Consider the following 14557-nt stretch of genomic DNA (forward strand, 5'->3'; position numbering starts at 1 on the left):
CAGGAGTGTCTAGGTTTATTACAAAGCTTAGAAAACCTGCAGCCAAGAAAGGAGTTGAAAAGGTCAAATAGCTTCCCATTGAAGTGCATGGTGAGGTCTCCACCATGGAGACACTCAAATGTCTGTTAAGGGGAGGACTAGACTTCAGAGGGGATCTGAATGTCAAGATTGACAGGAATGAAAGACAAAATCTCCAAGATTTTAGGCAGCCCACAGTCTGCAGCCAGAGGATTTCAAAGGGTGAATGCAAAGTGCTTTTGGATAACTTGAGAGTACATTGAAGTGTTTCAGAGCTCTCTGAGGAGGCAGATAAATACCTGATTTAGTCATCAGGGAAATATGAAGATGTCAGTCATAAAGGAAACTGATTGGCTCCCATGACCCTGGTTCTGTGTTTAAAGATAACAGCCCTGCGAGGTCCAAGTCCATTCACGCTGCAAGGGAGCTTGGTTTGTGCCTTGGAGATGTAAAGGGCTGGTGGAAGAACAGAAACCAACCAGTTTGTTATATGTTAGGCCTCCCATTTATGGGGAACCAGATTTCATATGTGCACTTCACTACCATAGAGTCTAGCATAAATACAGGAAGGAGGAGGGGAATGCAAAAATTGAGAAAAGCTAGAGGTGCAGACAGGAAGCTACTGCTTCAGTTGGTGCCTGTTTCCCTGCTCCAGGCAGTGGGCATGTTAATAACTATCATCTACACATCTGCTTCTCCAAGTCTAAAGGTTGGACAATTGTAAATTTTGGAAATTTTAAAAATGTGTCAAAGAGAGAAAATCCAATGAGAGTCTCCTAAGAGTTTGCAACTTCAGGACAGGTAGAGACCCCAGCCTCCACCCGGTAATGCACCTGTTATTTTCTGTGAATTGCTATCACTTTCAAGACACACAGATGTACTTGGCCTCCCAAAGTAAATACACTTTAGAAATGCCAGCATCTCTTGATATATGTTAATTGACCCCTTTTTAATGTGTATTATTTTAATGGCTGCAGCAAACTTTACTTAAAGCCTTTGATTGTCTACCAAATATTCCCCTGACTTTTTTTATGGTAAACTTTACAAACATTTGGGGGTTGCAGAATCATGTTCAGCTTTCTTTCCAGAATTTCTTTGTACAATTGCAATTTAGCTTTCTTTCCAAATGGATTCACTGTGGCGTGAGACTTGATAGAATGTGAAGCAAATTCTCCTCCTGGAATTTGGCTGTAAGCCTAGAGGATGGGCTGCATAAATTATTCTAAATGCCATAGAATCTTGCATGTTATTTCTTTCTAGATTGTTTTAAATCTCCATCAAGATGCCTGGAAGTGAGACACTAAACAAGCAACAGCTCATTGCACAAAAGAGAAATAGTGACTTGCAAAAAATAATAATAATAAATGAAACATCCTTTTTGTAAAATGCTGTCACTTGGAATTTAATTAAATGTCATCTTCTTGAGGAAATGCATGTTATTTGAACTAGGCCAGATCCCAGCAGGTTAAACAGCAACAGGGTAAATAAGAAAGGAACACCCCTGTTAGAGAGAAAAGTTAAAATGAGGTTGTTGAGATCACAGGAGACTCCTCAGTCACCTATGAAGCAATAAACTCCAGCAGAAGGGGTGTGTTCCTGCAAGGGGGAAGGCATCCATGTGGATTATCATTTTAATGTTAAAATTTTATTTTAAGTTCAGGATGTGCAGGTTTGTTACATAGGTAAACGTGTGCCAAGGTGGTGTGCTGCACCTATCAACCCATCACCTTGGTATTAAGCCCAGCATGCATTAGCTATTTTTGCTGATGCTCTTCCTCCCCTGACCCTCCTTCAGCAGGCCCCAGAGTGTGTCATTCCCCTCTCTGTGTCTGTGTGTTCTCATTGTTCAGCTCCCACTTATAAGTGAGAACATGTGGTGTTTGGTTTTCTGTTCCTGCATTAGTTTGCTGAGGATAATGGCTTCCAGCTCCATCCATGTCCCTGCAAAGGACATGATCTCATTTCTTTTTATGGCTGCATAGTATTCTGTGGTGCATATGTAACATGTGGATTTTCTATTGTTTTGCTTCATGACCTGATGTGAAGCTTTATTAAGGCACTAGGATGAGAGTTCATTTACTTCAGATACACTGCTGCAGTCAGATTCATTTCCTTGTCATAAAATCACAACAAATACCTAACCTGGCAGTTGTCATCCAGAGACAGGAAAACACTCAGCTCACCTCTAAAACTGGAAGAAAGGTCCACTGCAAACTTCTCTCCGCCTCTCTCATAAGGATCAAACCAAGACCCCTGGATTATAAGAATCCAGTCAAAGTGCATCTGCACTCATGGATACATATATCAGTTTCTTGAGAAAAATTCTCTCTCTGCCAATAATACATCAGACCATGGGATACCTGCCCATGTAACAGTTATGGAAACAAGGCCAGGCGTCATGGCTCACACCTTAATCCCAGAACTTCAGGAGGCTGAGACAGGCAGATCACTTGAGGTCAAGAGTTTGAGATCAGCCTGGTCACAACATGATGAAACCCCATCTCTACTAAAAATACAAAAATTAGCCAGGCTTGGTGGCACACGCCTATAATCCCAGCTACTCAGGAGGCTGAAGTAGGAGAATTGCTTGAACCCAGGAGGTGGAGGTTGCAGTTAGCCGAGATCACACCACTGCACTCCAGCCTGGGCAGCAGGATGAGACTCCGTCTTTAAAAAAAAAAAAAAAAAAATACAGAAACAAACTTTGTGACATCGTACATGTGACTTCTCAAAGCCCAGGCTACTTCATCTATAAAGTAAGGACAGAAATAGTACCTGATTCCTAGAATTATTATGACAAGTGAATGGTCTAAAATATTTAGCTTAGTGTTCTGCCATTAAACCCAAGAACAGTTTGCTATGCAACGATTATTGTTGCCAATGAAAGATCCGTTGATTTTGGTAGCAAGAATGCTGTCTTAGTCCTTGAGGAGATAAATTGAAGGCAAAAAAGCCGAGAGGAACAATTAACTGGATGAACAGATTGCAAAATAAGCAATTCCAACTAGAACTTGCATAGGAGGAAGGCCATTTCCCCTACAGTCCTGTTACTCATTCTCCCTCAAGCCTCATTTCTTTCTAGCATTTATGTCAGTATTTTTCATTCCCCATTCTAAAATATAAAAAAGCAAAAAGAAGGGAATTTCAAACATCAAGTGATTAAAAAAATTAAAAATTAAATACCAAAACCCAAGTCTATATTAAGAAAAGATAGTAGGTTACGGAATTTAAGGAGGTAACTGCCTTCTATGTTCTTTATTCATTTGTTAATTTATGTACGGTTTTACAGAAAAATCAAATAAGGCTGCTGAGTGTTATTTTGAAAACTATTTTTATGTTTCTGTATCTAATTTCCCTGTTAGCAAAATGAGGAAAATGTTTCTGACATCTCAAAGTCGTTTAAAAGAGAATTCATAAGTATAAGATGTTTTAAGCATATGCAAACAAACTTCATACGGATAGCCTAGGTCACAGATTCTAGCTTCTGAACTTGTTTACCCACAGACTATTTCTGACACCAAATGTGTGGTGGGTTTTTCCCACACCAGCCAATTCTCCAGTTTTCCAAACAACTGGATTTCCTACCATCCACTCAACTCCACTAACTACCCAGGGTGAGCAGAGACCCCAGGGTGAAGAATTCAGTCTCACAGGACCGCCCCCACGATTTCAGATGCCAAAAGCAAGTCTCCGGCCACCCGTATTTCTAGCTGACCAGGTAAAATTTGCAGAACCCCACGACACACTTTTCAGTCCCAGTAATTTGCTGGAACAGCTCACAGATCTCAGGAAAACCATTCACTCACTGTCACCAGTTTATTGCAAAGGATATAACTCAGGAAGAGCCAAATGGAAGAGAGGCATAGGGTAAGATATGGGGGAGGGCACGGGGCTCCCACGCCCTCTCTGGGTGCTCCACCCTCCCAGCACCTCCATGTGTTCCGCATCTGGATGCAGGGGTTCTTATGGAGGTCTCATTACAGAGGCATGATTGATTAGTCATTGATCATTGGTGATTGATTGATTAGCTAGCCCCTCTCCCCTCCTGGAGGTTGTGAGGTGGAGCTCAAAGTATAACCCTCTAATCAGCCCCCATCCTGAAACTACCTAGGGGCCCAACAAGAGTCACTTCTTTAGAACAAAAGATGTTCCCATCACTTGGGAAATTCCAAGGGATTTAGAAGTTCTGTGTCAGGAACCTGGACAAAGACCAACTGTGTGACACTAACTGTGTCACACAACCCTGTGAGTCAGGGATCTTTGCCATCCCCCTCTCCTTCTGTGACATGTGCTCTTGCTTACAACAATAGGAATGCACCTGGACCAGGTGTGATGGTTCACACCTGCAACCCCAGCACTTTACAGATATTAAGGCGGGAGGATTGCTTGAGGCCAGCCTGTGCAACACAGTGAGACCCTATCTCTACAAAAAATTAGGAAATTAGCTGACTGTGGTGGTGCTCGCCTGTAGCCCCAGCTACTCAGGACGCTGATGCAGGAGGATTGCTTGAGCCCAGAAGTGCCAGACTAACAGACTAAAGTGAACTATTATTGCACCACTGCACTACAGCTTGGGTGACAAGCAAGACACTGTCTCAAAAAAAGAAAAAAAGAAAAAAAAAGAAAGTATCTGTCCAGATACTCCCATCATTCCTGAAGCAACTCCAAGCAGATGTCTCTGTAATGTGATAGTAAACTCACCTGGGAAGAGCAAACAAAACAAATTCATTTATTCAATGCATGTTTGTTGATCACCTTCCAACGTCCAAGTACCATTTTACATGCTGGAAGTAGAGTGATGTATTTATTTCACAAATAGTGTTGTTTTGTGCCAGGCACTGGTCTAAGCACTTTACAGATATTAATTATTGAATTCTCTTATTATCCTTGTGAGGCAGGTGCTCTTACTGTCACTATGTTGCAGAAGAGAAAAGCAGTTACTTTGTGGTTGAGCTACTGATCCACGGCCACACAGCAAGGAAGAAGCAGAGACCAAATACAAACCTAAAGACTTTGCTCTTGGCCACTACTCTGGGCTGTCTTTGGAACAAAACAGTAAACAAACAAACAAATGAAAAAACCAGCATAAATCCCTGCCCTCATGAGTTTATATTCTAGTGAGGAGTTACAGTTATCTAAGTAATATCTACGTATACATATAGTAAGTTAGAAAATGAATGCGATGTAGAAAAACAAAAGAGAGGAATGATCAGGAATGAGAAGCAGATTTCTCTTTGTAAGTGGGTAATCAGGAAAGGGAACATTTGAGCACTGACCTAAGAGTATTTCAGACAAAGGGAGCAGCAAGTAGAAAGACCATGCAGAGGAAGCCTCCCAGCACTTTCAGGAAGCAGCTAGGATGTCACTGTGGCCAGTGAGGAATGAGTTAAGGAGAGTCCTATAGAGGTCAGAGAGAAAATGCGACCGTGTGTTCTTGAGAAAGATGGAAAACCAGTGGGGAGTTCACAGCAGTCCAGGGAGAAGATCTGACTTCCTACTGAAAAGGATTACTCTGAATTCTGAGCAGGACAAAGGAAGAAACAGAAGACCAATTAGGAGGAAGCAGCTGTCATCCAATGTCCTATAACAGGGACCTACCATACCAGTCCATGGCTTAGGAACTGGGCCACACAGCAGGAGGTGAGTGGCAGGTGAGCAAACAAAGCTTTATCAGTATTTGCAGCCACTCCCCATCACTCACATTACCATCTGAGCTCTACCTCCTGTCAGACCTGCAGTGGCATTAGATTCTCATAGGTGGGCAAACCCTATTATGAAATGTGCATGTCAGGGATCTAGGTTGCGTGCTCTTTATGAGAATCTAATGCCTGATGATCTGTCACTGTCTCCCATCACCCCCAGATGGGACCATCTAGTTGCAGGAAAACACACTCAGGGCTCTCACTAATTCTACATCATGATGGGTTGTATAATTATTTCATTATATATTACAATGCAATAATAATAGGAAGAAAGTACACAATAAATGTCATGAGCTTCAATAATCTTGAAACCATCCCTCCGCCCCTGTCCGTGGAAAAATTATCTTCCATGAGACTGGTCTCTGGTGCCAAAAACGTAGGGGACTTCTGTCTTATAAGATGTGAAGGTTCTTGATGGTAAGAGACACAACACAATGACAATATGACAGAAGGCAGAACTCTCTGCCACTTACAGCTCACAAGGAGTGGAGGCTGCCAGGCAGGGCCACACAGGGCTGCACCCCAGAGAAAGCAACAGCAAGCTGACAATGGAGGGGATAGTTTACATGTACCAAGTGGGGTAAGAATAGCTAGGGTTCTGGGCTCCCTGTGGATGGGTCAATTTGAATATGGTGGAGGACTCTGGAACATAGAGGCTGCTCCTACTTGTCAGGCAAGTGGCCCAGGGGCAATTAGGGTGAATGTATAATAGTTTGAATGTGAGCCCAGGTAGGGAAGTGGTTGCAGCATAGACTTAATTGGCTATTCAAGAAGGGAACAGACCAGCCTCCAGCAAGGACCTCAAAACTTGGTTAAGATGTAAAACAAAAACATAAATAAACTACATATATTACAATGAAGTAATGAAGATGGTGAGTATTGGTCCGATAGTGGTTCTATCTGAAGAAAGAGCCAACACTGTTTGCTGATGGGTTAGGTATGGGGTGTGTGAGAAAGAGGAGTCCATAGGATCTCCAAGTTGAGGGCCTGAGTCTGGATGGCAATTGCCGCTAACAAAGATGAACAAGACCACAAAACGAACAAGTTTGTAAGGAAAAGTTAGAAGTTTAGTTTAGAACATTTGGTGTTTGAAATGTCTTTTTTTTAAATATAAGATATTTAAGTAAACTTGTTGAGCAGAAGATAAATTTATGGCTCTGAAGTTCAAAAGAGATGTCTGGACTGGAGACATAAATTTGGGGGTGTTTGACATAAATACGGTATCTAAAGCCATGGGACCCAGTGAGATCATCCGAGAAGTGAATGTAGATAAAGAAAAACATGTGGCCTACTGACTGCATTTTGGGGCAGTCCAACATGAAGAACTTGAGTCAAGGAGAAAGAAACAGTAGAAGAAAAAGAAAAGTGGTGGAGTAGAGGGTTTAGGATCCAAGTGAGAAAAGTGTTTCAAGGATATAGAAATGTTCAGACTCACTGACAACCAAATAGGTATATTGACAATGACAATAAGATATTCTTGACCATCGAATTAGGAAGTCATTTACAAAACAGACACTTCATGTTGTCAAGGGTGCCATGCAGCACTTGTACCAATTTACACCACAATTAGAAAAAAAACTGGATAGATGTTTCTGGAAAGCAAGTTAACATTATATAAAAGGAAAATCTATACAAAGTCTGCACACTGACATTCTGCGGTTCCTCTTCTAGGAATCTACCCTGAAGAAATAAGCAGAAACATGGACAAAGTTTTATACACACAGATGTTCTGTGATTTGTTACATAACAAATCATTCCAAAACTATTTATACTAACGAACAACTAAGAAAAAAATCAATTTTGAACAAGGAAAATTGTTCAATAAATTATGAGCCTCATACTAGGAGGATTGTGCAGCCCAGAAAAATCATGGTTCAAAAGTATATTTAATGACCTGTGAAAGTCCTCACGATACTACATTCATTGAGGAAAACAAGGTATTGCTTTTCTTTCTCAGTTATAACAAAACTAATAATTACCACTTATTAGACACCTACTGTGTGCAAGGCACTGTGCTAATCGTTTATATGTGTTATTTTTAATTCTATAAGTATGATGAGAAGGCAGAGACTCAGAAAGTTGTTTTGATCATACTGTGTTTGATATTAACGCATTTGGGATCTGAAGGAAACATACAATATACACAGAAGGAAATCTGATGGCCTCTCCTAAAAACTCCTATGTTCCTAAAGAAGTGTTCATGACCTACTACAGAAATATAATACAAACTGTGAGTTCATGATTCTTTTTTTCTAAAAAGGGATTCTAAGAATGACAACAAAACATAGAAGTAAGCACTGATTTCTTCCTGTAGATTTCATTTTCTCATAATTTCATAATTCTAACCACTCACCTATAAAAATAAGGATCACTATAGAAACCCCTAGCACTGCCAGATGCAGTTGATGCCTGAACAACTTGGGGGTCACGGGCACTGACATCCTCAGAGTTGATGATCTGCTTATAACTTTTGATTTCTCAGAACTTAACCGCTAATAACCTACTGTTGATCAGAAGCCTTGCCAATAACATTAACAGCTGATTAACGCATAAACTAGTATCTACATATATTTTATCCACTCATGACAAACCTAAATTTTTTCCTAAATTTTTCTATATTTCTAGACTATGTGTCTTGTCTGCCAGCTTATTTCAAATGTAACATTTCTAAAGAAATGTTCCAATATATTTATTGAAAAAAAAATCCATGTACAAGTGGACCCACACTGTTCAAGCCCTTGTTGTTCAAGGGCCAACTGTATTTTTTTATTTCTTCAGCAGTGGAGTTAATTTGTTGTGAGGCAAAAGGAGGAGTTAAAATACTTCTGGAAAATGTATTTTGAAGATGAACAGTGCTTACCTTTCCAACACAATATCTTCCCCCTTCATTCTGTAACACAGATTTTTCAAAGAGGTTCTTAAGGAATGAAAATTAATGTGCTTAACATTCTAATGTATTCATTAATGTATTTCATGATGGCATACTATGTGTAGACACTCTGCTAGTTCTTTGAGATGTGATTGGAGGACACTTGAGGAGACTGCATTATAACCTAAGTCATACATAGTTTCTGTTGCAGATAAGCTCACTGTCTGGAGGAGAAGACAAACACATCACACATACATGCAATACAGGTAACAAAATGGAGTTCACTGCTTCCTGATGGTTATCAGCAAAGTAAAAGAGACAGCATTCTAAGCAGAAAGCAGCAGGATCAAAAAATGAAATGTGGCAGCCCTAGAGTGGGCTGGATATAGCAAGTAGTTCAGCATGGCAGGAATGGAGCTGTGCATAGGGTTAACATAACAGTTAATGTAAAGATTATTAAACTCGGCCGGGTGCGCTGGCTCACTCCTGTAATCCCAGCACTTTGGGAGGCTGAGGCGGGTGGATCACAAGGTCAGGAGTTCAAGACCAGCCTGGCCAACATGGTGAAATCCCATCTTTACTGAAAATACAAAAATCAGTTGGGCATAGTGGTGGGTGCCTGTAATCCCAGGTACTCAGGAGGCTGAGGCAGCAGAATTGCTTGAACAGGGAGGCGGAGGTTGCAGTGAACTGAGATTGTACCACTGGACTCCAACCTGGGTGACAGAGTGAGACTCTATCTCAAAAAACAAATTAAAAAATGAAAAAATAAGATTATTAAACTCTTTTTGTGCCTGGAAACTAGGAAGGCACTGAAAGATTTTATTGGGAAAAAATCATCAAAGTTCTATTTTAGTTGTGTGTCTATGACAGTAGTGTTCAGCAGGCAGCATCGAATGCAGGAAACTTAGGTCAGTGTTCAGAAGCACAGACTGCTTGGATTCAAGTACTAAAGCTGTATGACTTCAGCAACATGCTTACTTCTTTGTGCCTCCATTTCCTCATTTAGAAGAATGATACAAAACCAGGCAGATTCAAATTTAGAGAGCTGATGTTAATAATGCATACCTCATAATATCAGTATGAGGATTAAATCTGAAATAGACACAGTGCTTAGAACAGAGACAGCCATATACAATGCATTCAATAAAAGTTAGCTATCATTTACACATCTTTAGAAATCTGTAGCAGCTAGCTATTGTTACATAACAAATCATTCCAAAACTTGATGACTTAAAGCAGTCATTTATTTGCTCATGATTCTTCAGGTCAGCAATTTAGTCTGGGCTCAGCTGGGCAGTTTTTCTGATCTAGCCAGGCTAGGTTTGTTTGTATGCCTGAAGTCAGCTGTGTACTCAGCTGTTCTACACAATCTTCCAACTTCCAGCAGGCTGGCCAAGTCTTGTTTTCACGGCAGTGACGGAGTTTTAATAGGAAGAATTTAAGACCAAGGAGGTTTTAGACTTAGCTTAGAAATTACACACCATTATTTCTGCCACATCCTGTGGGCCAAAGCAAGTTACAAAACCAGGCAGATTCAAAGAGGAGAAAAACAGACTTTACCATTTGATGGAAGGAGCAGCCAAGCCATGCTACAAAAAGCAAGGAGACAGGGAAAAGTAAAGGATTGTGGCCATTTTAGCAATCTACCACAAGGTCTGAGGCTCAGGATTAAGACTGAGATTGTTGATACTGATTCAGCAGTCATCATCTATAAATAAATGATAGTAAAATCTTGAAGCAGATAAGCTCATTAAGAGAGTCCTTCTCATGATGAGAAAGAAAAAAAGAGGATTCAAGGCAAAACTCTTACAACATCAATTGTTAAGACTGGGCAGAGGAACAGAGAGCACAATGGGCCCTGAGCAAGGTTGAACACAAACATGGAGAAGGTAACAACAGCCAATGCGATGAGAATAAAGAGGATTTAAGAAGTAATCTTTGGATTTAGCAGCAACCTTAGTGGGTTTGCCCATGGTGGAAGTCAGCATTTCGCAAACTGAAGAATGCATGGGAAATGAGCAGACCTGACTGGAAACAGTTTGGTGATATCAAGGAGGTGAAAGATACCATTGTACCTGGAGGAAGATGTGGAGTCCAGGAAGGGATTTTTGTTTATGTGTTTATTTTCCTTTTTGTTTTTTTAGGATGGGGGTCATTTAAGCTTTTAAATTCTAATTAATATGGAGTGAGGAGAGAGTAAAAGTTTAAAATTTCAGGAAAGTAGAAATAAGTGAGCCAGTGAAGGCAGAAGGAAATGTGATAGAGTTAAGGAAAATATGAACAAATATAGAAATAAGTTTGTTGGTTTTGTGGCAGTGGCAGGGGGCTTGTGGAGTCCTCATTGAATGAATCCTACTTTCTCTGAGAAGAAGAGGATGAGAGCACATTCTACAGCTTAGAGGAAATGTGGCTCAGTGGGAGGTTTCCAGGGCAAGGTTGATGAAGCTGTGATGGAAACAGGAGATAATTTAGGGAATCATCAAGGTCTGTCAGGTATCATGGCAAGGTCAGGTGACACTGGGTCCCAGGATGTGGAGAGGCCCCAGTATGCATGACTGAGGGATTTTTCCCCCAGAAGTAATAAACTAAGGTGTTGATATGGATAAGATAGAGAATTGGACACCTTCAGAGTTGGAATATTTTTCCCCCTGGTAAATGGAACAGAAAACCAACTGAGCCAAGCATAATTGAAGTGACAGGTAAACTGAGCTAAAGTGCAAAAAAAAAGTAAAGACAGCAGGGGATTGAGGAGAAGAAAGCAGTGTAACATCAAGGAGCTGAATAGTCTGTAAGATCAAGAACAAATGCAGTGACAGTGACTAAATGATGGAACTAGAAGAGTGTGTCACAGTCAGGGAGAAGAATGTATGAAGTTAACTTTTCAAGGTGAAGGCATCTCAGATTATAACAAGACCTAGGGTGTGGTTGTGACAAAGTTGAAATAGGTGGATGTTTACTAAAGGTGGGAAGGTCAAGACAAAGAGACTCACACACTGAAAGGGTTACCATGCCCTAGAGTCACCAGACAATAGTGGTGTTGAGGAGAAAAGAGGCACATGAATGAATCTTGTGCCAAAGTCTTCAGTGTTTGGGCAATGGCAGTGGGTTTGGGGTGGGAGTTTAACAGCTAACCAGTAGATGAGAGTGTGAAAGTCTTCAGAATGAAAATGGAGTCACCAATGTTAAGAAAATTCTGTCAAATAGAGCTAGGGAAGGCCAGAAAGAGAGGGTTCTCAGGCTTGTATACTTGATAACAAAAACAATCACAAAAGACTGTAAAAACCACAATCTTGTGCCAAGGCCATCACAATCTTACACAAAACTCACTTCTGCAAAGACATCTGCCCAGCAATTGCCTGTCCAACCTTGGACAAAAACCTTGTTATTGATCTTAGTAGCCAAGGATCATTATTTCAAAACACATGGCTTATGCACATAGATTGCTGTGGTATGTGTATTCCCATTGCAATGCTCTATTCCCAGATGAACATAATTTTCTTTTAGAGAGCCTCTCTTTGTTTATTATTTAGGTTGACAATAGTAGTGAGCATGGATAGAGGGTGGTAGAACTGGCTATATGATGCTATCAAGAAACAGGGTTGAGCTAGGTGTGGTGGTGCATGCCTGTAGTCCCAGCTACTTGGAAGGCTCAGGTGGGAGGATCACTTGAGCCTAGGAATTTGAGGCCAGCCTGTGCAAAACAGAGAGACCCTGTCTTTAAGAAAAGAAAGAAACAGTATTTATGAGAGAATGAATTCTCTCTTTCATTAAAAAAATTACAAATGAACAAACTTAAACCTGGCAGGGGACATGCCTATCCATTTGGTAAATAATAAAAGACTAATGTTCATTTTGGGTGCAGGTGTGAGAAAATGGGCACACTGACTCACTGCTGGTGGGCATAGATCTTGTTATAATTTTTTATTCATCACATAATTATTTATTTACAAAACACCATTAGAAACCTAGACATTTACTTACTCTGAATTAGTGCAGAGAAAATTCACTTTGATGTAAAACTACTAAATCTGGCTTTAAAAGGTTCAAACCCTAGAATTGGTCCAGTTTTGTACAGTTGCTGTATTAGTCTGTTATCACACTGCTATTAAGAAATGCCTGAGACTGGGTAATTTATAAAGGGAAGAGGTTTAATTGACTCACAGTTCTGCAGGCTTAACAGGAAGCATGGCTAGAAGGCCTCAGAAAACTTATGATCATGGCAGAAGTTGAAGGGAAAGCAAATCACATCTTTCATGGTGGCAGGTGAGAGAGAGTGAAAAAGGAAGCACCACACTTTAAAGCCATCAACTCTCCTGAGAACTTATTTACTATCATGAGAACAGCATGGGGCATACCACCTCCCACGGTCCAATCACCTCCAATCAGGTCCCTCCCTCAACATGTGGGGATTACAATTCAAGATGAGATTTGGGTGGGGACACAGAGCCAAACCATTCCACCCCTGGCCTCTCCCAAATCTCATCCTTTTCACATTTCAAAATCAATCATGCCTTCCCAACAGTCCCCCAAAGTCTTAACTCATTAATCCAAAAGTCCAAGTCCAAAGTCTCATCTGAGATAAGGCAAGTTCCTTCTTCCTATAAGCTATGAAATCAAACACAAGTTACTTATTTTCAAGACACAATTTGGGTATAGGCATTGGATAAATGCTCCCATTCCAAATGAGAGAAATTGGCCAAAACAAAGGGGCTACAGCCCCGATGCAAGTACAAAATCCAGTGGGGCAGTCATAAAATCTTAAAGCTCCAAAATAATCTCCTTTGACTCCATGTCTCACATCCAGGCCATGCTGATGCAAAGGGTGGGCTCCCAAGTCCTTGAATAGCTTGGCCCCTGTGGCTTTGCAGGGTTCAGCCCCCATGGCTGCTCTCATGGTCTGGCATTGAGTGCCTGTGGCTTTTCCAGGCACACAGTGCAAGCTGTAAGTGAATCTATTCTGAGGTCTGGAGGACAGTGGCCTTCTTCTCACAACTCCACTAGGCAGTGCCCCAGTGGGGATAATATGTGTGGGGGTCCAAACTCACATTTCCTTCCTGCACTTCCCTAGCAGAAGTTATCTGTCAGGGCTCTGCCCCTATAGCAGACTTCTGCCTGGACATCCAGGCATTTCCATACATCCTCTGAAATCTAGGTAGAGGTTCCCAAAGCTCAACTCTTGTCTTCTGTGCACCTTCAGGCCCAATACCACATGGAAGCCACCAAGGCTTGAGTTTTGCATCCTCTGAAGCAATGGCCTGAGCTGTACCTTGGCCCCCTTTTAGCCACAGCTAGAGCTGGAGGGGCTCGGACACAGTGCTACTCAGCCTAGACTTCATTGTTCACATTTCTATCTGCATTTTGGTCAAGACCATTCAACAAGTTTCTAGGAAGTCCTAAACTTTATCACATCTTCCTGTCTTCTTCTGAGCCCTCGAAACTGTTCCAACCTCTGCCTGTTACTCAGTTCCAAAGTTGCTTCTACATTTTAAGGTTATCTTTATAGCAGTGTCCCACTACCTTGGTATTAAATCTCTGTATTAATTCATGTTTACACTTCTATAAAGAAATGCCTATGACTGGGTAATTTATAAAGGAAAAAAGGTTTAATTGACTCACAGTTCCATAGGCTTAACAGGAAGCATGGCTCAGAGGCCCCAGGAAACTTACACTCATGGCAGAAGGTGAAGGGGAAGCAAAGCACATCTTACATGACATATGACATAAGGGGAGAGAGAGGAGAGAGCGAACAAGAAAGTGCCACACTTTAAAGCCATCAGCTCTCAAGAGAATTCACTCACTGTCATGAGGACAGCCTGGGGGAAACTGCCCCTATGATCTAATTGCCTCCCACTAGGTCCCTCTCTCAACACCTAGGGATTACAATTCGAGATGAGATTTGGGTGGGAAACAGAGCCAAACCATATTAGTTGTCATCAGTGCCAGTAATTGGAGATGATTTCTAGAG

At 41.2% G+C, this 14557-nt stretch overlaps 1 pseudogene; it reads left to right on the plus strand.

Annotated features, from left to right (window-relative positions):
* Positions 1-377: 377 nt before the first annotated feature.
* LOC104679982 overlaps positions 378-14557 on the plus strand; it is a 49017-nt pseudogene continuing 34837 nt past the window's right edge.

Source organism: Rhinopithecus roxellana, chromosome 11 (genome assembly GCF_007565055.1).
Source record: "Rhinopithecus roxellana isolate Shanxi Qingling chromosome 11, ASM756505v1, whole genome shotgun sequence".
NCBI lineage: Eukaryota > Metazoa > Chordata > Mammalia > Primates > Cercopithecidae > Rhinopithecus > Rhinopithecus roxellana.